Below are 14,608 nucleotides of genomic sequence, written 5' to 3'. Positions count from 1 at the left end.
CTAGCCCATGGGCCTGAGCAGCGGCCCAGGCACGACCTGCTCCCTCGGGCCGGGCCAGCCCGGGCCTGCATGTCATCGGGCCGTGCCGTGCTCGTGTCAGGCTAAAAAAAACGGGCTTCGTGTCGTGCCGTCGTGCCTCGGGCTGCATGGCCAAGTATACATATAGACCATATATTAATAGTGAAAAGCGAGTTACTATAGATGAGCTCAGAAAAGAGGGCAAAGAAGCTTAGGGCATGTACAGCGCGGCTGTAAGGCTCGGCTGTATAATTTTATTTTTTTGCGAAAAGAACGTCGGCGCCCCTAATTGAATAGAGACTTTTCCCTGTGTGACATTATAAAAGATCGTAATCCCCTGTGTGCCCCTGAAAAAATTCAGCGGTCTTCAGCGCTACTACTCCAACTTTTTCGTGTCCTCCATGCCACTTTCGTCAGTTTGGGCTCTAACGCCGTCAAACTGCAGGTGTGAAAAGACAAAAATGCCCTTAAGTTCAAATATGTTATTAATTTTTTGAGCATCTTAACGACTTCAAATGAAAAAACTCAAAACTAGAAAGTTGTAGATATCGTCGAGATCTATAATTTTCATATAAATTTTTTTTCATTTAATTCCGCAAAAAAATAATATGATTTTTCTAAGATATATTAATCATATCAAATCATATTTTTTTGTGGAATTAAATAAAAATAATTTTTATATGAAAATTATAGATCTCGACGAGATCTACAACTTTCTAGTTTTGAGTTTTTTCATTTGAAGTCGTTAAGATGCTCAAAAAAATTAATAACATATTTGAACTTAAGGGCATTTTCGTCTTTTCATACCTGCAGTTTGACGGCGTTAGAGTCCAAACTGACGGAAGTGGCATGGAGGACACGAAAAAGTTAAAGTAGTGGCGCTAAAGACCACTGAATTTTTTTAGAGGCACACAGGAGATTACGATCTTTTATAATGGCACACAGAGAAAAGTCTCAATTGAATAAGGTAAGAGAGGAGCCCGTCGTCTCGCGAGGCGATGCTCTTGGCTCGTGCTCCCAGACGTTGTCGCCGGCCAAGAGACGCGATGTATGGGGATGTCATCTCCAAGCCGAGCGCGCGAGATCCAGTTGTGGCGCGCTCGATTTCCTTTTCCGCGCCAAAATCCCCCATGCCCATACCATATATTGCTGTCCTCTCCGAGCTCCGCCGCCATTCGTCGCCGTCGAGATGGAGCCCAACAGCGACCCCCCATCCAGGAAGAACAAGGTTGTTGCTCTGGGTCGGATGGGCAAGGGTCCAACGGCGGCGACGGTGGCGCCAAGCAACTTCATCCGCGGCAACGGCCGCGGATCCAGCTTGTCGACGGCCCTCTTCCATGCTGCTGGCGGCCCATCCCCTTCCTCGTTGTCTGGATCTGTCGCACCGAAGGCAGCTTCATACATGCCTTCCTCCATGGGTGATCTTCCCCAATTTGATGCCTCTAGTTCTTCCCCTGTTGGGCGGGGTGGCTTCACCGGCTCCCCTTCATCGTCTCCAGCCTAGTGGAATGCAGCTGCTAATGGTGGTAGCCCAACAGCTTGGGATCCAACACGGTATATTTCTCTGCACCTAGGTCTAGCTTAGGGATTGAATTTTGCTTCATTTAAGGCCCCGTTTGGCAGGGCTTCACTTCACTAGTGAAGCCATTTTTTTGGCTTCAGCTCCACGAACAGTTCCACCGGTGGAGCTGAAGTGGTTTTGGTAAACCGTTTGGTAAAATGACTTTCCTGTGAGAGCATGTTTTTAGGGGCCTGGAGGAGGAGCCGGGAGAAGCCACTTTTTTGGCTCCATCCCACCCCAAATCACTGTGAGAGCATGTTTTTAGGGGCTTCAAAAGTGAAGCTATTTTACTTTACCTCGTTTGGTAGAAAACGGCTCCAAACGGCTCCTGAAGCCGGTGAAGAAGCCCTGCCAAACGTCTTTTGCCGTATGGGTTAAGGGATTGATGCCCTACTAGTTGGCCGTGTACAAGGTTTCAGTTAGCTTTCAGTTTGCAATTTCTATGTGCTTTCAGTTAGCTTTTTGTTTGCAATTTCTGTTAGTAATTTCAGTTAGCAAATTTTGTTAGAAATTTTAGTTAGCAATTTTGTTTTTGAAGTTTTAGTTAGCAAATTTATTTAGAAATTTTAGTTAGCAATTTCAATGTAAAACAAATAAGTATCCTGAAGTTGAGATAAAACAAATATGTCTACAAATTAGTATCCTGAAGTTGAGATAAAACAAAGAAGTCTACAATTGTTTCCTGAAAGGATGTTTACACGTGTTTGCTTTATACAGTACAGGTGTATTTCAGAAAAATGGTAGTGGCTGCAGTGAGTTGAATGAGTTGTATCTAGTACTACCTTTTCTTTTATATTCAGCTTTGTTGAAATGAAAATTAGTTGCTTGACTCCTTGTTATGCATAAATGCTTCCAGGAACAACAATTCACATCCCCCTGGTGGATTTATGGGTATTTTGAACAACCAGGCCAATTTGCATTTGTTTGGTGCTCCATCTCACTATGCACCTTTCAAGGCTCCAAGATCTGCTGATGTTGGAGGAAGCTTTGCCTCAATGGATGCAAGTTCGCCCTCAGATGTGGAAATCCTATCAGACAAGCAGCCTGCTGTAGTGGATAGAGACAGTGAAAATGTTAGGACTGAGAAACGGATTATGTGGACACCGAAAGAAGACGAAGTATTGATGAGTGCTTGGATTGAAAATTCGATGGACTCAACCACCGGAGCCGATAGGAAGGGCGAAGCATATTGGGGTGATGTTATTAAGGCATACAACAAGAACACCCCGTTGCAAAGGAGAAGGAATGCAAAGCAAGCCAAGGATCGATGGCACAAGATTAATAGGTGGTGTGACCTCTTTGAATGTGCATATTTGAAGGCTCGCAGAGTGTATACAAGTGGCTACTCCGATCAGGTTTGGATGGATGCAGCTAACGAGTTCTATTTGGAAGACAACAAAAATGAAAAGCTAGGACCCTTTGTCCTTAAGAATGTTTGGAAAATCTGTCATAAAGTGCCGAAGTGGAAAACATACAATGAAGAGCTGAAGAACGCTCGTAAAAGGAAGTCATATCATCTCGAAGAAGACGGACAAAATCTTCAAACTGAAGATGAGATGCCAAAGCAACCAATGGGACAAAAGGCAGCTAAAAAGGCCACTCTTGCTACAAAAGACAAGTCAAAGGCAATGCATGATGGTGGGAAATCAAAGGAATCCGCGGCTGAAAAGCTTGATAGACTAAGCAAGATCCAAGAAGCTAATGAAAAATGCATGAAGGTGCTAGAATTGCAGCAAAAGTAGTCTTCCGACAAGATTGAGACCACACAGCTTGCTCATCTAATAGCACAAGAGAATAGAGTCAAAGAAGCTAGAGATTGAGGGGGGGGGGGAGCTTGAGATGGAATCAAAGAAGCTTGAGAAAGAATAAAAGATGATGGACGCATATAACAGCCTCATCTCACTACTACAAAAAAATCTTTTGTGCAGTGTTTCCAAAATAGCCTCAGAGGCGGGCAAGAATTTCAACCACCTCGGTTAATGCCTGGGATTAACCGAGACGGGTATTTTTATTAACCGAGGCGGTCACAATCAACCGCCTCGCAAAGTTGATTTACAGAGGGGGTTAAAAAATAACCGCCTTCTAAAATCTATTAACCGAGGCAGGCCCTCCAAAAATACCTCTATTTTCGGCCTCGGTTAATAGTGGCCAAGCCCATTAGCGATGAGAAAAGCTCAACCAGCACGATATCACTCCCACAATATATATACAGTGACTTAGGGTTTCACCTCTCAGTCCCACCTCTTTGAATCGCCCGAGCACCAGCCGCACAGCGCCCCTCCCTCTGACCCTCTCCCTCCCTCCCTCTGACGTCTCCCTCCCTCACTGGCAGGGCATGGCCTCCTCCCTCACAGGGCGTGGCGACGCACGACCTCGAAAGGCACGTGAAAGCTCTAGTTTGGTTTTAGCTAATTGATGAAACCTATTTGGACTAATCCTTACATCTAAGTGTGTGACTAAATAGGATGGTCCAATTCAAGTGAAGGAGTTAGATGGCACTCATGGATGGAGATGGCCACATGTAATGAAGATCATGAAGAAGGTGTGAACACTTGTGATGATCAAGCTTCGGGACTTGGAAAAGAAGAAAGAGAAAAACAAAATGGGCTTAAGGCAAAGGTGATATCTATAGGGCCATTTTATTTTGGTGATCAAGACACCTAGTGGGTGTGATCACATTTAGGATAGATAGTCGTACTATTAAGAGAGGAGCTCTTATCGGACAACTCGATCATCTAATGTCACTAGGTGTTGAAAAACTTGCATATGCATTCTAGGCCTAGTGCACATTCGGTGAGAAGTGATTAACCTTTAAAAAATGATTGTGAAAATGCTAACACACTTGCACGTGATGGTGAAACACTTGTAGTGTTGGCACATTTGCAAAGGAACCAAAGGAGGCAAAAAGGGGGTTGAGGTGCTGTGTCTGGTGGCACCGCCACCCCCTGTCTGATGCACCGCCACCCCTATGGCGGTGACCACTTGACAGTGGCTAAGGAGGAGTTGGGTGCTGGCACCGCCATGGGCACGACGATGCACCGCCCTAGTCTGTCCGGTGCCACCGTCATTTTTCGCCAGAGGCTAGGGAAGCCGTGTTGGGCACCGACGCGGGCACCGCCACCCCTGTGATGGTGCACTGTCCTAATTTTCTAGAGAGGTGGTTTTTGGGGCAACTGGCCGGAGTGGCACCGCCACCCCTTGTCCGGTGCCGCCGTCGCCTATCCGGTGCCCCAAACTAGCCGTTGGATGACTAAAAGTGCAATCAGGCCATAATTGTGAGTTTTGGTGATAATGACCACTCAATTAGAGAACTAATGAGATTTATCGAGATGACAAGCAGGGAATTCATGTTCGAGGATGCTGCACAAAATAGAGGAGCCCCAATTACAAATGTAGATGGCTTCAAACTCGAAGGAGATTTAAATTCTTTTATATTTTGAATTTGAGTATAGGAAAAGCCGTACTATAAAGGGAGACATAATGCTTAAGCTAATATATGCTACCAAGTGCTCAAACATACATATACATCCTTAGATTCATAGCCAAGATAGTCTATACTTCACTCTTACCCTTGCTGTCTTACGTGGTGTGGCACTACCGCACTTGAAGAGAGGCACTGCCGTGACTTAAGTGACCGTTGGGGGCTGAGGGGTATTTATACCCTTCCCCTTCCTTCCTAACGGTACTCTGCCTCTTCTTCCTCACTCCAGCTTGTTTAAAACTGAAAGGAGCCTCTCTCACTTTCCCTCCATTGTTGACCCCAAGTCCCCAAGCAAATCTATTGATTTCCTCATCAATCCTGAGGGACAAGGGTCCAAAACTCTATTAGAGAGCAGCTTCATTGATTTTCCAACTCTAAAGAGCACTTGGTTCACATTTTGGCTGCCGGTTGTGTTTGTTACTCTTGGAGCTTGGCTCCTTGCCGGCTAGAGCGTCACCCGTGGAGCTTGCCAACTTGTGTGGTAGCCCCGGGAGGTTTGTAACCATCTCTTGAAGCTAATAAACTCACCCCTTATCTCAAGAGTTAAGTCTCTTGACTTGAGAATGAGGAAGGGATGGAAAGCCCTAAGCCTTAGTGGCTAACCTCAACAACGTGGAGGTATGCAAGCCTTAGTGGCGAGCCGAACCACGGGATAAATCATTATGTCACTTGTGCTTGATTTACATTACTTGCATGACATATTGTGGTTGAGGTGCTTTCTAGGGTTTCTAGTCGATCTACTTGTGTGTGGTGTTCCTACTACTTCTAGCTCTTGATCTGTGATTGTCATACCTGTAGTAAGCTAAGAAATTTTTCCGATCTAAGTTTTTGTTCACAGATTTTGAACTATGACTCGAAGTTGTCTACAGATGCGGCAGTGCCGCTGTTCTGGCCCGGTAGTGCCGTAGGGTGAATTTGATAAAAGTTTGAGTGTTTGTTTTAACAGGCCTATTCACCCCTGTCGGTGTTTCGAACAAACACCAACTAGTAAATTTATATTTGTTGCGCATTAGGCTCGGATGGTGTACTAAAGGACATAAGGTTTATATTGGTTTGGACAGAATGTCCCTACGTCTAGTTTGCTACTGCTCGTGTTATTAGTACCGAAAAAAGGTTCGTAGTAGCGGGTACAAATGGTCAAGAGAGGGACATGTCCTAAGTCTCTGATGGAAAGGTCGAAAGGATGCCAAGAGCTCGGTTGCTGCTTGGGTGTGTGTTGTGTGCGGAATCAATCCCTTCTCTTAGTGGGGTGTCCTGCCCTCCCTTTTATAGACTAAGGGGAGTAGGGATTACAGATGGGAGAAAGAGGAAAAAACCAGAGGTTGAGCAGGTCCTTCGAAGGAGCCGGGTCTTCCTTTTTCCTTGAGTCTGCCCTGCTGACATGGTAGACTGTGCCAGGGATGGCATGTTCGCTGATCCTCATAGGGTCGTGCTCTGGCCTCGTTCAGCAAGTGGTTGTGTCCCATCCTATACCGGCGGACGGTGCGGCGTGCCAGGGTGCCGAGCTGTGACCCTACGGGGACTAGACGGGGAAGTGACCATACGTCTGCACTGTAGATGATGTGAGTTCTCTCTTGGATTGTAGTGGTTGTCGTATGCTTGTGTCAGGATCCATGCCCGAGGGCTGATGGCGGCGCCCACAACACTGTAGGACAAAAGTCGGCGCCTACAACACTGTTTGGATGCTTGTTAGGCCAGAAAGGGCTTAAAGCGCCCGTCCCGTTGTATCCTGATGGTACCTTCCTGCAGGCGTGCAGGGCATGGTCCTCGGTACTGTGGTTGACTCAAATGTCCTATCGTACCCTATGCTTGTCATTATGAAGGAGTAGGGTGTAGTCGTCGAGCGAGACGGAGCTAGCCCTGGGACGTTGAGCGAGGCAGAGCCAGCCCTCAGTCATCGGGCGAGGTGGAGTCCAACCCTCAGGGGTCAGGCGAGGCGGAGCCTGCCCTCAGGCATTGGGCGAGGCAGAGCCAGCCCGGAACGTCGGGCGGGGCGGAGCCAGCTCGAAACATTGAGTGAGGCAGAGCCAGCCCAGAAACATTGGGTAGGGTGGAGCTTGCCCCTAGATGTCGGGCGAGGCGGAGCCTGCCCTCGGACGTCAGGCGAGGCGGAGCCTACCCGGGACGTTGGGCGAGGCAGAGCCAATTTTCAGTCATTCGAGCAAGAAGTGTAGCGGTGTTCTTGTCTATTTGGAAGCATCAACGTTTGATGGTTATTAGCTTTACCCCATTGGGTACCCCAGAATTAGGTCCCTGACAACCCCCCCTCCCTCTAGGCCAACCAGAGATCCTATGATGACCGTTGGAGGGGCACCATTACCCCCTGTCCGATGACCAAAAACCTGTTCGGTGCCCCCGAAGAAAGTTGCTCCAAAGGGTAATGGCTCTATTTGCTTGTGGGCTTATAAATAGAGGGTGTGGCTGGCTTTGGCCACTCTCTTGGCACTTCTAACGGCTGCATACACCCTTTGAGAGCTGAGCACACCACTCCACTCATTTGCACACTTGATTTCATCATCTTGAGAGAGATTGAAGAGCCTCTAGTGCATTGCTTAGTGTTCTAGCATCTTGTGGCACTAGTTGGACGATTTGGGCTGGTGAAAATCTTATTACTCTTGGTGTTTGCCGACACCTAGATGGCCCGATGATTGGTGGATCATCGAGCGGAGGAAGATGATTGTCTCTGGCTCTGATCATTGTGATTGTGAGGGTTACTTGTGCCTTCCTCGGTGGAGCGCTAAAGGCAACTCTAGTGGATTGCTCGTGGCTTGTGTGATCTATCTTGTGTTGATTGTGCGGCACCCGATTGCGGGGTTGTCGTGTGATGCCAATTAGCGCGTGAACCTCCAAGTGGGTGAATTGCCACAATGAGGACTAGCTTGCCGACAAGCAAGTGAATCTCGGTAAAAAATCTTGTGCCATCTTGTTTTAAGGATTTCTTGATTAATTGTGATTGATTGACTCCATCATATTATGATTGGCACACTCCTCGACGCATTAGTATAAACATCTTCACCTCTCTTGTATTACATTCTTAGTGTAGCTAAGCTCTTTAGTGTAATTAGTTTTAAGAGCTAGCTTGTGTCGGGTCTAGTGGTTAGTGAGACTCTTTAGTTAGCCTTTGAGAGCTCACTAGCTTAGTGTAGTGACTTAGCAAATTATGTTCTTAGTGATCATAGTCACTATAATTGTGGTAGATGGCTTGCTCTTTTAGTAGGCTAGTGCAACACTCGTTTCGCCACTTAATTGTCTAACATATTTGCTAAGTGTTGTTGTAGAAATTTTCAATAGGCTATTCACCCTCCCTTTAGCCATTAGGACCTTTCAAGTGGTATCAGAGCCGTGATCACCGTGATTTGAGGCTTAACAACTTTTTGGTGTCAAAATAGCTCAAATCAACAACACCAAGAAGGCACCCCAATTCGATGACTCCAACTATCCTTATTGGAAGGCTAAGATGATAACATATATCAAGTGAATCAATAGAAAGGTTTGAAAGGTGGTGGAGACCAAGATTGAGATTACCAATGAAGAGGCTCCCACCATCGCTAAAGAAGTGCTACTCCAAAACAATGACATTGCTCTTAGTGCCATTCATGATGCTTTGGATGAGATAACATTTGAGCAAATCAAGAACATTGAGCGGGCTCATGAGATATGGAAGAAGTTGGAGTAGTCATTTGAGGGCACTCAAGCCATGAAGAGTGCAAAGGCATACATTCTCAAAGAGAAATTTGCAAGCTTCAAAATAAAGGAGGATGAGAGTGTGCCAGAGATATTCCATAGACTTCAAATGCTTGTCAATTATCTCAAAACACTTTGACAAGAGGTGAAGAACAAGGACTTCTCCCAAAAGTTCTTGAGATGCGTACCTTCGAGATTTGGCACATTGGTCACTATTCTATTGAGGATGGTTTAGATACTATGACATCAAACCAAGTGTTGGGAGATGTGATGACTAATGACACCTATAGAGATGATGATGAGAAGGAAGAAAAGAGAGAGAAGAAAGATGAGAAGAAGGATGAGAATAAGAAGAGTGTGGCATTCAAGGCCACATCATCCAAGGGCAAGGCAAAGCAAGAATCATCAAGTGAAGATGAAGACTTGAGCTTTGATGAGATGAATGATGAGAAGATGGCTCTCTTTGTCAAAAGATTTGACAAGTTTATGGTGAAGAAGAGCTACCATGCTAGAAGGAAGAAGTCTTCATCCAAGAACAAGGAAGAGTCAAGGAGGTGCTTCAAGTGTGGAAGCAAGGATCATCTTGTTGCTCAATGCCCATACAATAGCGACAATGATGATGATGATGATAAGAAAAGCAAGAAGGACAAGAAGGAAAAAAGAGAAGGACAAGATGATTATCAAGAAGAAGAAGAAGGGTGGTTCACATATGGTCACTTAGGATAGTGATGCTTCCTCAAGTGATGATGATGATAGTGATGATGACAAGACCACCAAGAAGAAGGCTATTGCAAGCATTGCTATCAATGAGAAGTCTTCTCTCTTCGATACTCCATCATGCTTCATGACTAAAGCCACTAAGGTAAAAACTTGTGATGATGGATGTGATGAGGAACATTATAGTGAGAGTCACAATGATGATGAACCCACTAAAGATGAACTAATTGACATGTTAGAAGATGCTAAAGAATATTTTGATATTAAGAGAAGAGAATGCAAAGACTTGTGAGAGAAATTAAAAGCCCTTAAGCAAGCCTTTGATGAGCTCAATACATCTCATGAGAGGCTAGAGGAAGCCCATGAGAAGCTTGGAAGCTTGGTAAGGCTCACAAGAAGCTTGAAAAAGCCCATTCATCTTTACTTAATGAGCAAAATGAGAAGGAACATGTTGTAACATGTGACAAAGGCTTCACTTGTGATATAATTGATGAATCATTCTATAAGCCTATCATTATTGCTCTCACTAACCCTTCTTGTAGCACATTTATTTCTACCTCATATAGTAGTGATGGTTTCACTTGCGATACTTCACTAATGGTTGAGAATGAAACTCTCAAGAAAGAGGTCAATAAGCTCACTCGCGCCTTAGGCAAAGCCTATGGTGGTGAGGACCGCTTGCTTATGTGTTTGGGTAGCCAAAGAGCTTCTCTCTATAAAGAGGGATTAGGCTATGAAAGGATCAAGATGCCCAAGAGGGGGGGTGAATTGGGCTAATTCTAATTTTCTTGCAATAATCAAATCCTACGGATAGCCCAATTAACCCCTTGTGCCTAGAAAAGTGTTTCTATCAAATTAACGCACAAAAGACTTGCAACCTATGTTCCAAACTTACTCTAGCATGGCAATTCTATGAATGTAAAGACAAGTATTGAATTGCTCAAAGTAAATACTTAAAGTAAATGCTCAAAGTAAATGGAGAGAGGAACGCGGCGATGTTTTGCCAAGGTATCGGAGAGTCGCCACTCCCCACTAGTCCTCGTTGGAGCACCCGCGCAAGGGTGTAGCTCCCCCTTGATCCGCGCAAGGATCAAGTGCTCTCTACGGGTTGATTCTTCGACACTTCCGTCGCGGCGAATCACCCAAAGCCGCTCACAACTTGAGTTGGGTCACCCACAAGCTCCGCCGGGTGAACACCAAGCTCCCAATCACCACCAAGCCGTCTAGGTGATGGCGATCACCAAGAGTAACAAGCACGAACTCTCACTTGACCACGCGAAGCCTAATGAGAAGATGGATGCACACTTGTCTACTCTTGATTCACTAATGAGGTTTCACTCTTGGATTCTCAAATCACAAACACCTCACTAGGACCTTGCTCTTCTTGGCACTCACAAACGATGTTTCTCAGCTGTTGGAATGAGCAAAAGTAACTCCACACACGAGTGGAGCTTCTATTTATAAGGCAGCCTGAAAAACGAACCGTTATGAGCTTCTGCGGGGTGACCGGACGCTCCGGTCGTGTTGACCGGACGCTCCGGTCAGTTCAACCCGCGAACCAGTAAAAATGTATTGACCGGACGCTGGCAGGGTCCGGTCAGCACTGACCGGACGCGTCCGGTCGCATGAAACCCTTACTGGACCCTTACTGGACTCGACCGGACGCTGAACCCTCAGGGTCCGGTCAGTACTGACCGGACGCGTCCGGTCGCAGATTCCCTTCTCTGGAACCTTACTGGAGTCGACCGGACGCTGCCTTTCAGCGTCCGGTCACTTGACCTCTCCAGCGTCCGGTCGCACCGAACGCAGACAGCTGATCAAATGAACTGACCGGACCCTGCGGCCAGCGTCCGGTCGCACCGGGGCCAGCGTCCGGTCAGCATTTGACCCTCCATTCACTTCCAACTCTCGATCATATGTGAATGAAGTTTGCTCCAAAGGATCTTAGGCATTCATAGGAGCTACCTAGAGCTAGTTTTAACAAGTGTGCACCACACCTAACTCACTAGACTTAACTAGGTCAAGCTACCCGTCCATACCCCCCTTAATAGTACTGGCCAAAGGAAAAACAAAGTCCTAAACTACTCTAAGTGTCTCTCCAACTCCAATCGACACTTAGAACTAGTCATCCTTAACCTTGTCGTCCATCCTTTGAAAACCGAAACGATTTCCATCGTAGGGGCATGACAACTTTGATTGCCCGATTGATCTCCATTACCATGACCTAACTTAATTGCATCTGCAAAACACACGTTAGTCATAGTAATCTTGTATTGTCATTAATCACCGAAACCCAACTAGGGGCCTAGATGCTTTCAATCTCCCCCTTTTTGGTGATTGATGACAATACCACCTCGAGTATGTGAAAGAGTGAGGTTTTTGACGGGCTTAGTTCATATAAGCTTTTGTCGGTAAGAACAAAAAGTGTTAGTCAAGCTTATATGACCCAAGCCAACACAATGTACTCAAAGAATATGAATTAAGCATGAGTACGAGTAACAAAGCTCATTTGCATCGGAGTAAAACTGCGGAAGCAAAGGCAAATGAGCATAACACAAGTGATATGACACATAAATAATGTAAAGTGGAGAGCACACATGTCATATATCACAATCACGTAGATAGCACTGTCACATAGATATAATAATATGCATGAAAGTAATCACACGAATGCATAAATAAGTGTATCTCACAAATAAAAACTCCAAATGTATATAATAAGCTAATACTAGACAACTAGCTCCCCCTAAAACTCGCTCCCCCTGAGTCTACATACTCGAACCCTCTCCCCCTTTGGCGTCAAACACCAAAACCTAAGGGTCGGTCGGTGGGGCTGCAGCGGATGAGTCGGGCGCTGAAGTACGTGGGGCAAGCTGGAACTGGGCACCATCATCATCTGACCCTGAGCTCTGAACTGACTGACCCTCTGTGGCAGGAAGTGTCACTGAAGCGGTCTGGGTCTGAGCTGGGATAGGTGCTGCCTGTGAAGCTGCTGGTACATCTATAGGATCTGATGATGCGACTGAGCTAGGAAGCCTCTGAGTAGTCACTGCGACTGGGGCTGCTGTAGAAGGACCGGCGGCATGCATATGAGGTGGTGTAGGCATGCCGGTCAGCTCGCTGAAAGATGCTCCAAGACTCCTGGAGACTGATGTGTCAGGCACAAATAGCGAGGGTGACTGCTCTGGTGAGAAGCCCAGTGTGATATGGAGTGAACTATGGGGCAACCACCGGTGAGGACAACCACTGGGACACCTGAACTGTAGGTGAAGCAAACTGAGCTGGAGGCTGTCCCTGACTCTGAAGCCCGCTGGGCTGTATAGCTGGAGTCATCGTGGTGGAGGCAGGCTGAGCAAGCTGGGGCGAAGACTGTGGCAGTGGGGCCCCAAGTGCTGTCACGACATGCTGCATAAAGCCCATAAGCTGCTGCTGCATGAGTATCTGCTGGTGATGCATCTGCTGCTGCTGCTGCTGGAGAAGCTGCTGCTGCCTCTAGAACTCGTCCTGACGAGCCTAGAACTGTGCGAAGTTGGCAGCGGTCTCCTGTGCCTGTCGTGCCTGGTCCTGCTGCATCCGCTCAAGAATAGCTATCAATGCAGGGGTCCGTCTGCGGTGCTGGTGGAGCTGAGCTGGAACTACCGGCCTCTGCATCATGTCTGCGTGGAGGCATCTGAGGAATCGGTAGATAGTCATCATCCGAGCTATCACTGGACTCGGTCATCTCCTGTTGTGCCTCAAGCTGCTCCTCCTCTGTAGCGGCGATGCCTCTAATGATCTCGTCCTGCTGAGCTGCTGACTCGGGAACATCTGGACGATGGCTGGGCCGAGCTGGTGCCTGTGGAGTGCTGTGCCTGATCCTCTGTGCCATGTTGTATGCTGGAAACTCTGTGGTGGCAGCCCTGTACTCGGCAACTAACTCAGGAGTCCTGACCTGCACACACTTGAGCATCAAGAATGTGACCCAATGTGCATAAGGAAGCTGTCGGTGACCCTTGAAACCCTCAGCAATAGTATCCTCCATCTCTGATAGAAGGAGGTCCCAAATGTCGAATACGGTCTGCTGCATCAGGGCATTAAGAAGCCAGAGCTGTAAGCGAGTCAGGCCCTCCCTATATCCCAACCTAGGAAGCAGTGTCCTCCTGATAATGGCCTCTAGCACTCTCGCTGTAGGAGTCAAGTCACTGGGGTTCCTGCTCGACCCCTCACCAAAGGGCTCCTTGAAGCAATGTCGCACTAAATCTGTAGGGGGCACCAACCCTCCATGAGGACGCCTGGGAGGCTCCTGCTGTCCATAGCATACCTCATGCAGCTTGACAGGCTGATCCTGTAGCCATAGTATCTCCCGGGCCCTAGAGCTCATCACCCGGTAATCTCTGCCGTTGAATGCAAAATGAATGAAGTTGTGATGCGGATCAACGTAGAGTGAAGCATAGAACTGCCGGACCCAAGATGGTACATATACACCTGTCCGGCCAATTAGATCTGCAAGCCCCGGTAAATATGACAAGTAGGGGCGGATGTGCTCTCCAGCTGCTGCCACAATAGACTCCAAACTGCAGACCCTCTGTGATCTGAATACTGCCCCACTGTTGATATAGGCATTGTAGAAGTCCTCCTAGAGCGGTGTATAGAACCCCTCAGCTGCTCTCTCATCCCTCCTCGGAGGGAACCACACGTCGAACTCAACAAAGCGCAGCTGGCGAACCTGCCTGGCTGTAGCGGCCCTCAAGTCGAGGTGTACCACTAGAGGCGGACCCTGTGGTCTGGGCGGAGGGCGTGACCCCCTGCGCTGTGTAGCTGGCCTCGGTGGAACTATAGCACTGGTACGACCTGAGCGGCGTAGCTGGGGTGCTGGCTCGGTCTCCTCGGTCTGCTGACTCTCCTGAGTCTCCTGGGCTGGCTGAGGCTCTGCTGGTGGGGGCTGCTGCTGTGCCTCCTGCTAGGACTCCCCCTGACGCTGAGGCTCCTCAATGGCTAGACGACGTCCTACCATCATGACAGTCCCAGGTGGACTACCATGAAGTCGCTCAATCTCCCTCAGTCTGTCCTAGCGCATCTGGTGCCAGCTGATCTGCTATGACGACTCCACTGCGGGCACCGCCTCTCTCGGCTACGCTCTACGGCCTCTACAACAGCTGCTAGCTCTC

This window comes from Miscanthus floridulus, chromosome 1 (assembly GCF_019320115.1).
Source record: "Miscanthus floridulus cultivar M001 chromosome 1, ASM1932011v1, whole genome shotgun sequence".
NCBI lineage: Eukaryota > Viridiplantae > Streptophyta > Magnoliopsida > Poales > Poaceae > Miscanthus > Miscanthus floridulus.
Note: the sequence above shows the minus strand (reverse complement) of the source record.